The 15,114-nt window shown below is 52.4% G+C and overlaps 12 non-coding genes across 12 annotated transcripts; 7 read left to right on the top strand and 5 right to left on the bottom strand.

Annotated features, from left to right (window-relative positions):
• Window positions 1–471: 471 nt before the first annotated feature.
• Window positions 472–542, top strand: TRNAG-GCC (transfer RNA glycine (anticodon GCC)). The gene has a single exon. It is a non-coding gene; the product is annotated as a tRNA-Gly (tRNA).
• Window positions 543–613: 71 nt separating this feature from the next.
• On the bottom strand, window positions 614–685 carry TRNAW-CCA (transfer RNA tryptophan (anticodon CCA)). The gene has a single exon. It is a non-coding gene; the product is annotated as a tRNA-Trp (tRNA).
• A 2,030-nt stretch (window positions 686–2,715) lies between these two features.
• Window positions 2,716–2,786, top strand: TRNAD-GUC (transfer RNA aspartic acid (anticodon GUC)). The gene has a single exon. It is a non-coding gene; the product is annotated as a tRNA-Asp (tRNA).
• Window positions 2,787–3,182: 396 nt separating this feature from the next.
• On the bottom strand, window positions 3,183–3,256 carry TRNAN-GUU (transfer RNA asparagine (anticodon GUU)). Its single transcript has one exon. It is a non-coding gene; the product is annotated as a tRNA-Asn (tRNA).
• Window positions 3,257–4,959: 1,703 nt separating this feature from the next.
• On the top strand, window positions 4,960–5,030 carry TRNAG-GCC (transfer RNA glycine (anticodon GCC)). Its single transcript has one exon. It is a non-coding gene; the product is annotated as a tRNA-Gly (tRNA).
• Window positions 5,031–7,203: 2,173 nt separating this feature from the next.
• Window positions 7,204–7,274, top strand: TRNAG-GCC (transfer RNA glycine (anticodon GCC)). Its single transcript has one exon. It is a non-coding gene; the product is annotated as a tRNA-Gly (tRNA).
• Window positions 7,275–9,447: 2,173 nt separating this feature from the next.
• TRNAG-GCC (transfer RNA glycine (anticodon GCC)) lies at window positions 9,448–9,518 on the top strand. The gene has a single exon. It is a non-coding gene; the product is annotated as a tRNA-Gly (tRNA).
• A 71-nt stretch (window positions 9,519–9,589) lies between these two features.
• Window positions 9,590–9,661, bottom strand: TRNAW-CCA (transfer RNA tryptophan (anticodon CCA)). Its single transcript has one exon. It is a non-coding gene; the product is annotated as a tRNA-Trp (tRNA).
• A 2,030-nt stretch (window positions 9,662–11,691) lies between these two features.
• On the top strand, window positions 11,692–11,762 carry TRNAG-GCC (transfer RNA glycine (anticodon GCC)). The gene has a single exon. It is a non-coding gene; the product is annotated as a tRNA-Gly (tRNA).
• Window positions 11,763–13,935: 2,173 nt separating this feature from the next.
• On the top strand, window positions 13,936–14,006 carry TRNAD-GUC (transfer RNA aspartic acid (anticodon GUC)). Its single transcript has one exon. It is a non-coding gene; the product is annotated as a tRNA-Asp (tRNA).
• Window positions 14,007–14,077: 71 nt separating this feature from the next.
• TRNAW-CCA (transfer RNA tryptophan (anticodon CCA)) lies at window positions 14,078–14,149 on the bottom strand. Its single transcript has one exon. It is a non-coding gene; the product is annotated as a tRNA-Trp (tRNA).
• A 253-nt stretch (window positions 14,150–14,402) lies between these two features.
• On the bottom strand, window positions 14,403–14,476 carry TRNAN-GUU (transfer RNA asparagine (anticodon GUU)). Its single transcript has one exon. It is a non-coding gene; the product is annotated as a tRNA-Asn (tRNA).
• Between the last annotated feature and the right edge of the window lie 638 nt (window positions 14,477–15,114).

Below are 15,114 nucleotides of genomic sequence, written 5' to 3'. Positions count from 1 at the left end.
CGACCAGGGCTGTAGGGCGCGTTGGGAGCGCGTTAGGGACGCGAAAGAGGGCGCAGGGCGCAGAACTCTGCCCGTTTCTCCCCAGGATTTTGGGGAGGACAGGGAATCTGGCCAGGTCAGTGACTAGGCTTTCCCAGAAGGAAAGTCCAGTGACAGTGGCATGTTGTGAAACACAAGATTGCTGGTGGTCTGGAGGGTGCTTTCTGTCAGCCACTTCTCCCGGGAGCAGCCAGAGAGCAGGCTGATGTCGTGCTCTGTCAAGCACAACACTGGCCCCAAACCACTGTCCTTAGCAAAAGCAGAAACATTCATAGTTTCAGTCTCCTGCATCTGATTCCTGCCATCAGCATGTGAACGTTTGGCAGTCCAAGGCTTGCCATGCAAACTTTGTTCATAGGTGTCCCATGCGAATGCATGGGCCTCATCACTACTGTCTACGGCAGGGCTCTCTGCTCAGCCTATGTAAGTGAAGCATTGGTGGTTCAGTGGTAGAATTCTCGCCTGCCACGCGGGAGGCCCGGGTTCGATTCCCGGCCAATGCAAAGCGCCCTTCTTTTGGCTTTGCTTTAGAAGTCAGAGATATAGACTTGGTGGGCAAAAAAATGTCAAAGAGTGACCCCGACGTGATTTGAACACGCAACCTTCTGATCTGGAGTCAGACGCGCTACCGTTGCGCCACGAGGTCCCTGTGCATGCAGTTCTCAGCCCCGGATCAAGAAATGCTTCTGTGCCTTTTATTGGCCCTCAGTACGTCTGTGGTTAAAGTAGAAGGCTTGGTGGCCCGTTTCCAGTCCTATTGGTGGAAATGACTAGAGGTGAAGAGATGAGAGAAAATAGAAATGTTGAGATAGAGCATGTCACGCAGGCAAAGCGAGAGCTCTAAGAGCAAAGCCAGACAGCTGTGTTTTAATTCAGGACTTGATGTAGGCAAAAGCATACGTCCCTGGGTGGGCTTGAACCACCAACCTTTCGGTTAACAGCCAAACGCGCTAACCGATTGCGCCACAGAGACCAACCACCGCAGTGAGCGTGTTGGGACTCAATATATGTTTTTACCTTTGTGCTCCTGCCTGCAGCTCTAAGGTCCTGGCATAAGACAGGTAGGCTTAGACTCCATTGTGACATGTCTTACTTCTCTTAGAAGAAGGTTCTGAGTTGCCAGGCAGCTTATCTTCTGCCGGGCACACTTTCCTTTGCAGGCTTTCAGGTTGTGAATCCAGCACTGCTTAGGTGTCCATGTCAGACATGAGCAGCTCATTGAGCCCCACTGTGTGTTTTTTGTGGAGATACAACTCTCAGACTAGAGGGAGCAGGCGGGAAGTGGGTGAGACTCACACAAGGTGGGTGGGGCAGTTAAAGGATGTTATCTAATAGTGTAATCGAGGAGTTGGTTTTTTTGTGCACTACACTTTAACCAGCGATTCTTTCTAAAAGGAAATCCCAGGGCAGTACCCGCAATGAGTGGCATCCCCACACCCGAGGTTGCATTGTGGTAGCTGTTCCCTGAGCCCCTAGCCCCTGTCCCCATGTCGCCCTTTCTCCTCGTGTAACTCACCTCAGGTTCGGTGGCTCTGATACTTGCTGCTTCTGCGCGATCATCCCCATGATCTGGGCCTTTGTACGAAATGTCATGTAAGATGACTTTATTCAGCACGGCGTTTGTCATTTGCTTGGTTGTCCTGTCACTGTTGGATGTTTTCTTGCGCAGACTACTGTCTAATGGTGGGAAGGCCACGAGACACGTGACTTTTCTCTTTCCTTGTTAGCATAGTTTCCTGCCACTGTCTTGGTGTGCTGCCAGCCTGTGAGACACGTGTCTTGCCCATCTCAGCTCCACTGTGGCATGTTAGATATGTCTTTGAGCAGAGTCCCGGTCCCAGAGCTGCTGCCTTCTCTGCACTCTGGCTTGTAAGACTGCAGGCAAAGGCCCTCCCTGGCCCCTCAGCCAGATAGATACATTTACCTGCAGGGCTCAGCTTTGGTGAAAGATATTGGCGAGAGAGAGGAAAGGGGACGGCCCGTGGTGCACCCCCTATTTTGCATAGAACCACAGCCTCCTGGGAGGGGAGAGACATGAGGGTTCTCAGGGAAAGCCCTCCCAGGAGTGTTGAAGGGCAGGACGTGAAACACAGCAATCCCGGAATGGCCTGGTCTAAGATGCCTGTGCAATAGGCCTGGCCCTAGGCTTCCGGGGCTCTTCCTCGGCAGAGGCCCCAGTGGTATGAGCCCGACCAGGGCTGTGCCCGACCAGGGCTGTAGGGCGCGTTGTGAGCGCGTTAGGGACGCGAAAGAGGGCGCAGGGCGCAGAACTCTGCCTGTTTCTCCCCAGGATTTTGGGGAGGACAGGGAATCTGGCCAGGTCAGTGACTAGGCTTTCCCAGAAGGAAAGTCCAGTGACAGTGGCATGTTGTGAAACACAAGATTGCTGGTGGTCTGGAGGGTGCTTTCTGTCAGCCACATATCCCGGGAGCAGCCAGAGAGCAGGCTGATGTCGTGCTCTGTCAAGCACAACACTGGCCCCAAACCACTGTCCTTAGCAAAAGCAGAAACATTCATAGTTTCAGTCTCCTGCATCTGATTCCTGCCATCAGCATGTGAACGTTTGGCAGTCCAAGGCTTGCCATGCAAACTTTGTTCATAGGTGTCCCATGCGAATGCATGGGCCTCATCACTACTGTCTACGGCAGGGCTCTCTGCTCAGCCTATGTAAGTGAAGCATTGGTGGTTCAGTGGTAGAATTCTTGCCTGTCACGCGGGAGGCCCGGGTTCGATTCCCGGCCAATGCAAAGCGCCCTTCTTTTGGCTTTGCTTTAGAAGTCAGAGATATAGACTTGGTGGGCAAAAAAATGTAAAAGAGTGACCCCGACATGATTTGAACACGCAACCTTCTGATCTGGAGTCAGACGCGCTACCGTTGCACCACGAGGTCCCTGTGCATGCAGTTCTCAGCCCCGGATCAAGAAATGCTTCTGTGCCTTTTATTGGCCCTCAGTACGCCTGTGGTTAAAGTAGAAGGCTTGGTGGCCCGTTTCCAGTCCTATTGGTGGAAATGACTAGAGGTGAAGAGATGAGAGAAGATAGAAATGTTGAGATAGAGCATGTCACGCAGGCAAAGCGAGAGCTCTAAGAGCAAAGCCAGACAGCTGTGTTTTAATTCAGGACTTGATGTAGGCAAAAGCATACGTCCCTGGGTGGGCTTGAACCACCAACCTTTCGGTTAACAGCCGAACGCGCTAACCGATTGCGCCACAGAGACCAACCACCACAGTGAGCGTGTTGGCACTCAATATATGTTTTTACCTTTGTGCTCCTGCCTGCAGCTCTAAGGTCCTGGCATAAGACAGGTAGGCTTAGACTCCATTGTGACATGTCTTACTTCTCTTAGAAGAAGGTTCTGAGTTGCCAGGCAGCTTATCTTCTGCCGGGCACACTTTCCTTTGCAGGCTTTCAGGTTGTGAATCCAGCACTGCTTAGGTGTCCATGTCAGACATGAGCAGCTCATTGAGCCCCACTGTGTGTTTTTTGTGGAGATACAACTCTCAGACTAGAGGGAGCAGGCGGGAAGTGGGTGAGACTCACACAGGGTGGGTGGGGCAGTTAAAGGATGTTATCTAATAGTGTAATCGAGGAGTTGGGTTTTTTGTGCACTACACTTTAACCAGCGATTCTTTCTAAAAGGAAATCCCAGGGCAGTACCCGCAATGAGTGGCATCCCCACACCCGAGGTTGCATTGTGGTAGCTGTTCCCTGAGCCCCTAGCCCCTGTCCCCATGTCGCCCTTTCTCCTCGTGTAACTCACCTCAGGTTCGGTGGCTCTGATACTTGCTGCTTCTGCGCGATCATCCCCATGATCTGGGCCTTTATACGAAATGTCATGTAAGATGACTTTATTCAGCACGGCGTTTGTCATTTGCTTGGTTGTCCTGTCACTGTTGGATGTTTTCTTGCGCAGACTACTGTCTAATGGTGGGAAGGCCACGAGACACGTGACTTTTCTCTTTCCTTGTTAGCATAGTTTCCTGCCACTGTCTTGTTGTGCTGCCTGCCTGTGAGACACGTGTCTTGCCCATCTCAGCTCCACTGTGGCATGTTAGATATGTCTTTGAGCAGAGTCCCGGTCCCAGAGCTGCTGCCTTCTCTGCACTCTGGCTTGTAAGACTGCAGGCAAAGGCCCTCCCTGGCCCCTCAGCCAGATAGATACATTTACCTGCAGGGCTCAGCTTTGGTGAAAGATATTGGCGAGAGAGAGGAAAGGGGACGGCCCGTGGTGCACCCCCTATTTTGCATAGAACCACAGCCTCCTGGGAGGGGAGAGACATGAGGGTTCTCAGGGAAAGCCCTCCCAGGAGTGTTGAAGGGCAGGACGTGAAACACAGCAATCCCGGAATGGCCTGGTCTAAGATGCCTGTGCAATAGGCCTGGCCCTAGGCTTCCGGGGCTCTTCCTCGGCAGAGGCCCCAGTGGTATGAGCCCGACCAGGGCTGTGCCCGACCAGGGCTGTAGGGCGCATTGGGAGCGCGTTAGGGACGCGAAAGAGGGCGCAGGGCGCAGAACTCTGCCCGTTTCTCCCCAGGATTTTGGGGAGGACAGGGAATCTGGCCAGGTCAGTGACTAGGCTTTCCCAGAAGGAAAGTCCAGTGACAGTGGCATGTTGTGAAACACAAGATTGCTGGTGGTCTGGAGGGTGCTTTCTGTCAGCCACTTCTCCCGGGAGCAGCCAGAGAGCAGGCTGATGTTGTGCTCTGTCAAGCACAACACTGGCCCCAAACCACTGTCCTTAGCAAAAGCAGAAACATTCATAGTTTCAGTCTCCTGCATCTGATTCCTGCCATCAGCATGTGAACGTTTGGCAGTCCAAGGCTTGCCATGCAAACTTTGTTCATAGGTGTCCCATTCGAATGCATGGGCCTCATCACTACTGTCTACGGCAGGGCTCTCTGCTCAGCCTATGTAAGTGAAGCATTGGTGGTTCAGTGGTAGAATTCTCGCCTGCCACGCGGGAGGCCCGGGTTCGATTCCCGGCCAATGCAAAGCGCCCTTCTTTTGGCTTTGCTTTAGAAGTCAGAGATATAGACTTAGTGGGGAAAAAAATGTCAAAGAGTGTCCCCGACGTGATTTGAACACGCAACCTTCTGATCTGGGGTCAGACGCGCTACCGTTGCGCCACGAGGTCCCTGTACATGCAGTTCTCAGCCCCGGATCAAGAAATGCTTCTGTGCCTTTTATTGGCCCTCAGTACGCCTGTGGTTAAAGTAGAAGGCTTGGTGGCCCATTTCCAGTCCTATTGGTGGAAATGACTAGAGGTGAAGAGATGAGAGAAGATAGAAATGTTGAGATAGAGCATGTCACGCAGGCAAAGCGAGAGCTCTAAGAGCAAAGCCAGACAGCTGTGTTTTAATTCAGGACTTGATGTAGGCAAAAGCATACGTCCCTGGGTGGGCTTGAACCACCAACCTTTCGGTTAACAGCTGAACGCGCTAACCGATTGCGCCACAGAGACCAACCACCGCATTGAGCGTGTTGGGACTCAATATATGTTTTTACCTTTGTGCTCCTGCCTGCAGCTCTAAGGTCCTGGCATAAGACAGGTAGGCTTAGACTCCATTGTGACATGTCTTACTTCTCTTAGAAGAAGGTTCTGAGTTGCCAGGCAGCTTATCTTCTGCCGGGCACACTTTCCTTTGCAGGCTTTCAGGTTGTGAATCCAGCACTGCTTAGGTGTCCATGTCAGACATGAGCAGCTCATTGAGCCCCACTGTGTGTTTTTTGTGGAGATACAACTCTCAGACTAGAGGGAGCAGGCGGGAAGTGGGTGAGACTCACACAGGGTGGGTGGGGCAGTTAAAGGATGTTATCTAATAGTGTAATCGAGGAGTTGGGTTTTTTGTGCACTACACTTTAACCAGCGATTCTTTCTAAAAGGAAATCCCAGGGCAGTACCCGCAATGAGTGGCATCCCCACACCCGAGGTTGCATTGTGGTAGCTGTTCCCTGAGCCCCTAGCCCCTGTCCCCATGTCGCCCTTTCTCCTCGTGTAACTCACCTCAGGTTCGGTGGCTCTGATACTTGCTGCTTCTGCGCGATCATCCCCATGATCTGGGCCTTTATACGAAATGTCATGTAAGATGACTTTATTCAGCACGGCGTTTGTCATTTGCTTGGTTGTCCTGTCACTGTTGGATGTTTTCTTGCGCAGACTACTGTCTAATGGTGGGAAGGCCACGAGACACGTGACTTTTCTCTTTCCTTGTTAGCATAGTTTCCTGCCACTGTCTTGTTGTGCTGCCTGCCTGTGAGACACGTGTCGTGCCCATCTCAGCTCCACTGTGGCATGTTAGATATGTCTTTGAGCAGAGTCCCGGTCCCAGAGCTGCTGCCTTCTCTGCACTCTGGCTTGTAAGACTGCAGGCAAAGGCCCTCCCTGGCCCCTCAGCCAGATAGATACATTTACCTGCAGGGCTCAGCTTTGGTGAAAGATATTGGCGAGAGAGAGGAAAGGGGACGGCCCGTGGTGCACCCCCTATTTTGCATAGAACCACAGCCTCCTGGGAGGGCAGAGACATGAGGGTTCTCAGGGAAAGTCCTCCCAGGAGTGTTGAAGGGCAGGACGTGAAACACAGCAATCCCGGAATGGCCTGGTCTAAGATGCCTGTGCAATAGGCCTGGCCCTAGGCTTCCGGGGCTCTTCCTCGGCAGAGGCCCCAGTGGTATGAGCCCGACCAGGGCTGTGCCCGACCAGGGCTGTAGGGCGCATTGGGAGCGCGTTAGGGACGCGAAAGAGGGCGCAGGGCGCAGAACTCTGCCCGTTTCTCCCCAGGATTTTGGGGAGGACAGGGAATCTGGCCAGGTCAGTGACTAGGCTTTCCCAGAAGGAAAGTCCAGTGACAGTGGCATGTTGTGAAACACAAGATTGCTGGTGGTCTGGAGGGTGCTTTCTGTCAGCCACTTCTCCCGGGAGCAGCCAGAGAGCAGGCTGATGTCGTGCTCTGTCAAGCACAACACTGGCCCCAAACCACTGTCCTTAGCAAAAGCAGAAACATTCATAGTTTCAGTCTCCTGCATCTGATTCCTGCCATCAGCATGTGAACGTTTGGCAGTCCAAGGCTTGCCATGCAAACTTTGTTCATAGGTGTCCCATGCGAATGCATGGGCCTCATCACTACTGTCTACGGCAGGGCTCTCTGCTCAGCCTATGTAAGTGAAGCATTGGTGGTTCAGTGGTAGAATTCTCGCCTGCCACGCGGGAGGCCCGGGTTCGATTCCCGGCCAATGCAAAGCGCCCTTCTTTTGGCTTTGCTTTAGAAGTCAGAGATATAGACTTAGTGGGGAAAAAAATGTCAAAGAGTGTCCCCGACGTGATTTGAACACGCAACCTTCTAATCTGGAGTCAGACGCGCTACCGTTGCGCCACGAAGTCCCTGTGCATGCAGTTCTCAGCCCCGGATCAAGAAATGCTTCTATGCCTTTTATTGGCCCTCAGTACGCCTGTGGTTAAAGTAGAAGGCTTGGTGGCCCATTTCCAGTCCTATTGGTGGAAATGACTAGAGGTGAAGAGATGAGAGAAGATAGAAATGTTGAGATAGAGCATGTCACGCAGGCAAAGCGAGAGCTCTAAGAGCAAAGCCAGACAGCTGTGTTTTAATTCAGGACTTGATGTAGGCAAAAGCATACGTCCCTGGGTGGGCTTGAACCACCAACCTTTCGGTTAAGAGCCGAACGCGCTAACCGATTGCGCCACAGAGACCAACCACCGCAGTGAGAGTGTTGGGACTCAATATATATTTTTACCTTTGTGCTCCTGCCTGCAGCTCTAAGGTCCTGGCATAAGACAGGTAGGCTTAGACTCCATTGTGACATGTCTTACTTCTCTTAGAAGAAGGTTCTGAGTTGCCAGGCAGCTTATCTTCTGCCGGGCACACTTTCCTTTGCAGGCTTTCAGGTTGTGAATCCAGCACTGCTTAGGTGTCCATGTCAGACATGAGCAGCTCATTGAGCCCCACTGTGTGTTTTTTGTGAAGATACAACTCTTAGACTAGAGGGAGCAGGCGGGAAGTGGGTGAGACTCACACAGGGTGGGTGGGGCAGTTAAAGGATGTTATCTAATAGTGTAATCGAGGAGTTGGGTTTTTTGTGCACTACATTTTAACCAGCGATTCTTTCTAAAAGGAAATCCCAGGGCAGTACCCGCAATGAGTGGCATCCCCACACCCGAGGTTGCATTGTGGTAGCTGTTCCCTGAGCCCCTAGCCCCTGTCCCCATGTCGCCCTTTCTCCTCGTGTAACTCACCTCAGGTTCGGTGGCTCTGATACTTGCTGCTTCTGCGCGATCATCCCCATGATCTGGGACTTTATATGAAATGTCATGTAAGATGACTTTATTCAGCACGGCGTTTGTCATTTGCTTGGTTGTCCTGTCACTGTTGGATGTTTTCTTGCGCAGACTACTGTCTAATGGTGGGAAGGCCACGAGACACGTGACTTTTCTCTTTCCTTGTTAGCATAGTTTCCTGCCACTGTCTTGTTGTGCTGCCTGCCTGTGAGACACGTGTCTTGCCCATCTCAGCTCCACTGTGGCATGTTAGATATGTCTTTGAGCAGAGTCCCGGTCCCAGAGCTGCTGCCTTCTCTGCACTCTGGCTTGTAAGACTGCAGGCAAAGGCCCTCCCTGGCCCCTCAGCCAGATAGATACATTTACCTGCAGGGCTCAGCTTTGGTGAAAGATATTGGCGAGAGAGAGGAAAGGGGACGGCCCGTGGTGCACCCCCTATTTTGCATAGAACCACAGCCTCCTGGGAGGGCATAGACATGAGGGTTCTCAGGGAAAGTCCTCCCAGGAGTGTTGAAGGGCAGGACGTGAAACACAGCAATCCCGGAATGGCCTGGTCTAAGATGCCTGTGCAATAGGCCTGGCCCTAGGCTTCCGGGGCTCTTCCTCGGCAGAGGCCCCAGTGGTATGAGCCCGACCAGGGCTGTGCCCGACCAGGGCTGTAGGGCGCGTTGGGAGCGCGTTAGGGACGCGAAAGAGGGCGCAGGGCGCAGAACTCTGCCCGTTTCTCCCCAGGATTTTGGGGAGGACAGGGAATCTGGCCAGGTCAGTGACTAGGCTTTCCCAGAAGGAAAGTCCAGTGACAGTGGCATGTTGTGAAACACAAGATTGCTGGTGGTCTGGAGGGTGCTTTCTGTCAGCCACTTCTCCCGGGAGCAGCCAGAGAGCAGGCTGATGTCGTGCTCTGTCAAGCACAACACTGGCCCCAAACCACTGTCCTTAGCAAAAGCAGAAACATTCATAGTTTCAGTCTCCTGCAACTGATTCCTGCCATCAGCATGTGAACGTTTGGCAGTCCAAGGCTTGCCATGCAAACTTTGTTCATAGGTGTCCCATGCGAATGCATGGGCCTCATCACTACTGTCTACGGCAGGGCTCTCTGCTCAGCCTATGAAAGTGAAGCATTGGTGGTTCAGTGGTAGAATTCTCGCCTGCCACGCGGGAGGCCCGGGTTCGATTCCCGGCCAATGCAAAGCGCCCTTCTTTTGGCTTTGCTTTAGAAGTCAGAGATATAGGCTTAGTGGGGAAAAAAATGTCAAAGAGTGACCCCGACGTGATTTGAACACGCAACCTTCTGATCTGGAGTCAGACGCGCTACCGTTGCGCCACGAGGTCCCTGTGCATGCAGTTCTCAGCCCCGGATCAAGAAATGCTCCTGTGCCTTTTATTGGCCCTCAGTACGCCTGTGGTTAAAGTAGAAGGCTTGGTGGCCCATTTCCAGTCCTATTGGTGGAAATGACTAGAGGTGAAGAGATGAGAGAAGATAGAAATGTTGAGATAGAGCATGTCACGCAGGCAAAGCGAGAGCTCTAAGAGCAAAGCCAGACAGCTGTGTTTTAATTCAGGACTTGATGTAGGCAAAAGCATACGTCCCTGGGTGGGCTTGAACCACCAACCTTTCGGTTAAGAGCCGAACGCGCTAACCGATTGCGCCACAGAGACCAACCACCGCAGTGAGAGTGTTGGGACTCAATATATGTTTTTACCTTTGTGCTCCTGCCTGCAGCTCTAAGGTCCTGGCATAAGACAGGTAGGCTTAGACTCCATTGTGACATGTCTTACTTCTCTTAGAAGAAGGTTCTGAGTTGCCAGGCAGCTTATCTTCTGCCGGGCACACTTTCCTTTGCAGGCTTTCAGGTTGTGAATCCAGCACTGCTTAGGTGTCCATGTCAGACATGAGCAGCTCATTGAGCCCCACTGTGTGTTTTTTGTGGAGATACAACTCTCAGACTAGAGGGAGCAGGCGGGAAGTGGGTGAGACTCACACAGGGTGGGTGGGGCAGTTAAAGGATGTTATCTAATAGTGTAATCGAGGAGTTGGGTTTTTTGTGCACTACACTTTAACCAGCGATTCTTTCTAAAAGGAAATCCCAGGGCAGTACCCGCAATGAGTGGCATCCCCACACCCGAGGTTGCATTGTGGTAGCTGTTCCCTGAGCCCCTAGCCCCTGTCCCCATGTCGCCCTTTCTCCTCGTGTAACTCACCTCAGGTTCGGTGGCTCTGATACTTGCTGCTTCTGCGCGATCATCCCCATGATCTGGGCCTTTATACGAAATGTCATGTAAGATGACTTTATTCAGCACGGCGTTTGTCATTTGCTTGGTTGTCCTGTCACTGTTGGATGTTTTCTTGCGCAGACTACTGTCTAATGGTGGGAAGGCCACGAGACACGTGACTTTTCTCTTTCCTTGTTAGCATAGTTTCCTGCCACTGTCTTGTTGTGCTGCCTGCCTGTGAGACACGTGTCTTGCCCATCTCAGCTCCACTGTGGCATGTTAGATATGTCTTTGAGCAGAGTCCCGGTCCCAGAGCTGCTGCCTTCTCTGCACTCTGGCTTGTAAGACTGCAGGCAAAGGCCCTCCCTGGCCCCTCAGCCAGATAGATACATTTACCTGCAGGGCTCAGCTTTGGTGAAAGATATTGGCGAGAGAGAGGAAAGGGGACGGCCCGTGGTGCACCCCCTATTTTGCATAGAACCACAGCCTCCTGGGAGGGCAGAGACATGAGGGTTCTCAGGGAAAGTCCTCCCAGGAGTGTTGAAGGGCAGGAAGTGAAACACAGCAATCCCGGAATGGCCTGGTCTAAGATGCCTGTGCAATAGGCCTGGCCCTAGGCTTCCGGGGCTCTTCCTCGGCAGAGGCCCCAGTGGTATGAGCCCGACCAGGGCTGTGCCCGACCAGGGCTGTAGGGCGCGTTGGGAGCGCGTTAGGGACGCGAAAGAGGGCGCAGGGCGCAGAACTCTGCCCGTTTCTCCCCAGGATTTTGGGGAGGACAGGGAATCTGGCCAGGTCAGTGACTAGGCTTTCCCAGAAGGAAAGTCCAGTGACAGTGGCATGTTGTGAAACACAAGATTGCTGGTGGTCTGGAGGGTGCTTTCTGTCAGCCACTTCTCCCGGGAGCAGCCAGAGAGCAGGCTGATGTCGTGCTCTGTCAAGCACAACACTGGCCCCAAACCACTGTCCTTAGCAAAAGCAGAAACATTCATAGTTTCAGTCTCCTGCATCTGATTCCTGCCATCAGCATGTGAACGTTTGGCAGTCCAAGGCTTGCCATGCAAACTTTGTTCATAGGTGTCCCATGCGAATGCATGGGCCTCATCACTACTGTCTACGGCAGGGCTCTCTGCTCAGCCTATGTAAGTGAAGCATTGGTGGTTCAGTGGTAGAATTCTCGCCTGCCACGCGGGAGGCCCGGGTTCGATTCCCGGCCAATGCAAAGCGCCCTTCTTTTGGCTTTGCTTTAGAAGTCAGAGATATAGACTTGGTGGGCAAAAAAATGTCAAAGAGTGACCCCGACGTGATTTGAACACGCAACCTTCTGATCTGGAGTCAGACGCGCTACTGTTGCGCCACGAGGTCCCTGTGCATGCAGTTCTCAGCCCCGGATCAAGAAATGCTTCTGTGCCTTTTATTGGCCCTCAGTACGCCTGTGGTTAAAGTAGAAGGCTTGGTGGCCCGTTTCCAGTCCTATTGGTGGAAATGACTAGAGGTGAAGAGATGAGAGAAGATAGAAATGTTGAGATAGAGCATGTCACGCAGGCAAAGCGAGAGCTCTAAGAGCAAAGCCAGACAGCTGTGTTTTAATTCAGGACTTGATGTAGGCAAAAGCATACGTCCCTGGGTGGGCTTGAACCACCAACCTTTCGGTTAACAGCCAAACGCGCTAACCGATTGCGCCACAGAGACCAACCACCGCAGTGAGCGTGTTGGGACTCAATATATGTTTTTACCTTTGTGCTCCTGCCTGCAGCTCTAAGGTCCTGGCATAAGACAGGTAGGCTTAGACTCCATTGTGACATGTCTTACTTCTCTTAGAAGAAGGTTCTGAGTTGCCAGGCAGCTTATCTTCTGCCGGGCACACTTTCCTTTGCAGGCTTTCAGGTTGTGAATCCAGCACTGCTTAGGTGTCCATGTCAGACATGAGCAGCTCATTGAGCCCCACTGTGTGTTTTTTGTGGAGATACAACTCTCAGACTAGAGGGAGCAGGCGGGAAGTGGGTGAGACTCACACAGGGTGGGTGGGGCAGTTAAAGGATGTTATCTAATAGTGTAATCGAGGAGTTGGGTTTTTTGTGCACTACACTTTAACCAGCGATTCTTTCTAAAAGGAAATCCCAGGGCAGTACCCGCAATGAGTGGCATCCCCACACCCGAGGTTGCATTGTGGTAGCTGTTCCCTGAGCCCCTAGCCCCTGTCCCCATGTCGCCCTTTCTCCTCGTGTAACTCACCTCAGGTTCGGTGGCTCTGATACTTGCTGCTTCTGCGCGATCATCCCCATGATCTGGGCCTTTGTACGAATTGTCATGTAAGATGACTTTATTCAGCACGGCGTTTGTCATTTGCTTGGTTGTCCTGTCACTGTTGGATGTTTTCTTGCGCAGACTACTGTCTAATGGTGGGAAGGCCACGAGACACGTGACTTTTCTCTTTCCTTGTTAGCATAGTTTCCTGCCACTGTCTTGGTGTGCTGCCAGCCTGTGAGACACGTGTCTTGCCCATCTCAGCTCCACTGTGGCATGTTAGATATGTCTTTGAGCAGAGTCCCGGTCCCAGAGCTGCTGCCTTCTCTGCACTCTGGCTTGTAAGACTGCAGGCAAAGGCCCTCCCTGGCCCCTCAGCCAGATAGATACATTTACCTGCAGGGCTCAGCTTTGGTGAAAGATATTGGCGAGAGAGAGGAAAGGGGACGGCCCGTGGTGCACCCCCTATTTTGCATAGAACCACAGCCTCCTGGGAGGGGAGAGACATGAGGGTTCTCATGGAAAGCCCTCCCAGGAGTGTTGAAGGGCAGGACGTGAAACACAGCAATCCCGGAATGGCCTGGTCTAAGATGCCTGTGCAATAGGCCTGGCCCTAGGCTTCCGGGGCTCTTCCTCGGCAGAGGCCCCAGTGGTATGAGCCCGACCAGGGCTGTGCCCGACCAGGGCTGTAGGGCGCGTTGTGAGCGCGTTAGGGACGCGAAAGAGGGCGCAGGGCGCAGAACTCTGCCTGTTTCTCCCCAGGATTTTGGGGAGGACAGGGAATCTGGCCAGGTCAGTGACTAGGCTTTCCCAGAAGCAAAGTCCAGTGACAGTGGCATGTTGTGAAACACAAGATTGCTGGTGGTCTGGAGGGTGCTTTCTGTCAGCCACTTCTCCCGGGAGCAGCCAGAGAGCAGGCTGATGTCGTGCTCTGTCAAGCACAACACTGGCCCCAAACCACTGTCCTTAGCAAAAGCAGAAACATTCATAGTTTCAGTCTCCTGCATCTGATTCCTGCCATCAGCATGTGAACGTTTGGCAGTCCAAGGCTTGCCATGCAAACTTTGTTCATAGGTGTCCCATGCGAATGCATGGGCCTCATCACTACTGTCTACGGCAGGGCTCTCTGCTCAGCCTATGTAAGTGAAGCATTGGTGGTTCAGTGGTAGAATTCTTGCCTGTCACGCGGGAGGCCCGGGTTCGATTCCCGGCCAATGCAAAGTACCCTTCTTTTGGCTTTGCTTTAGAAGTCAGAGATATAGACTTGGTGGGCAAAAAAATGTAAAAGAGTGACCCCGACGTGATTTGAACACGCAACCTTCTGATCTGGAGTCAGACGCGCTACCGTTGCGCCACGAGGTCCCTGTGCATGCAGTTCTCAGCCCCGGATCAAGAAATGCTTCTGTGCCTTTTATTGGCCCTCAGTACGCCTGTGGTTAAAGTAGAAGGCTTGGTGGCCCGTTTCCAGTCCTATTGGTGGAAATGACTAGAGGTGAAGAGATGAGAGAAGATAGAAATGTTGAGATAGAGCATGTCACGCAGGCAAAGCGAGAGCTCTAAGAGCAAAGCCAGACAGCTGTGTTTTAATTCAGGACTTGATGTAGGCAAAAGCATACGTCCCTGGGTGGGCTTGAACCACCAACCTTTCGGTTAACAGCCGAACGCGCTAACCGATTGCGCCACAGAGACCAACCACCATAGTGAGCGTGTTGGCACTCAATATATGTTTTTACCTTTGTGCTCCTGCCTGCAGCTCTAAGGTCCTGGCATAAGACAGGTAGGCTTAGACTCCATTGTGACATGTCTTACTTCTCTTAGAAGAAGGTTCTGAGTTGCCAGGCAGCTTATCTTCTGCCGGGCACACTTTCCTTTGCAGGCTTTCAGGTTGTGAATCCAGCACTGCTTAGGTGTCCATGTCAGACATGAGCAGCTCATTGAGCCCCACTGTGTGTTTTTTGTGGAGATACAACTCTCAGACTAGAGGGAGCAGGCGGGAAGTGGGTGAGACTCACACAGGGTGGGTGGGGCAGTTAAAGGATGTTATCTAATAGTGTAATCGAGGAGTTGGGTTTTTTGTGCACTACACTTTAACCAGCGATTCTTTCTAAAAGGAAATCCCAGGGCAGTACCCGCAATGAGTGGCATCCCCACACCCGAGGTTGCATTGTGGTAGCTGTTCCCTGAGCCCCTAGCCCCTGTCCCCATGTCGCCCTTTCTCCTCGTGTAACTCACCTCAGGTTCGGTGGCTCTGATACTTGCTGCTTCTGCGCGATCATCCCCATGATCTGGGCCTTTAGACGAAATGTCATGTAAGATGACTTTATTCA

The sequence above is a fragment of the Pleurodeles waltl genome, chromosome 4_1 (assembly GCF_031143425.1).
Source record: "Pleurodeles waltl isolate 20211129_DDA chromosome 4_1, aPleWal1.hap1.20221129, whole genome shotgun sequence".
Classification (NCBI taxonomy): domain Eukaryota; kingdom Metazoa; phylum Chordata; class Amphibia; order Caudata; family Salamandridae; genus Pleurodeles; species Pleurodeles waltl.
Note: the sequence above shows the minus strand (reverse complement) of the source record. Positions and strands in the feature narration are given on the sequence as shown.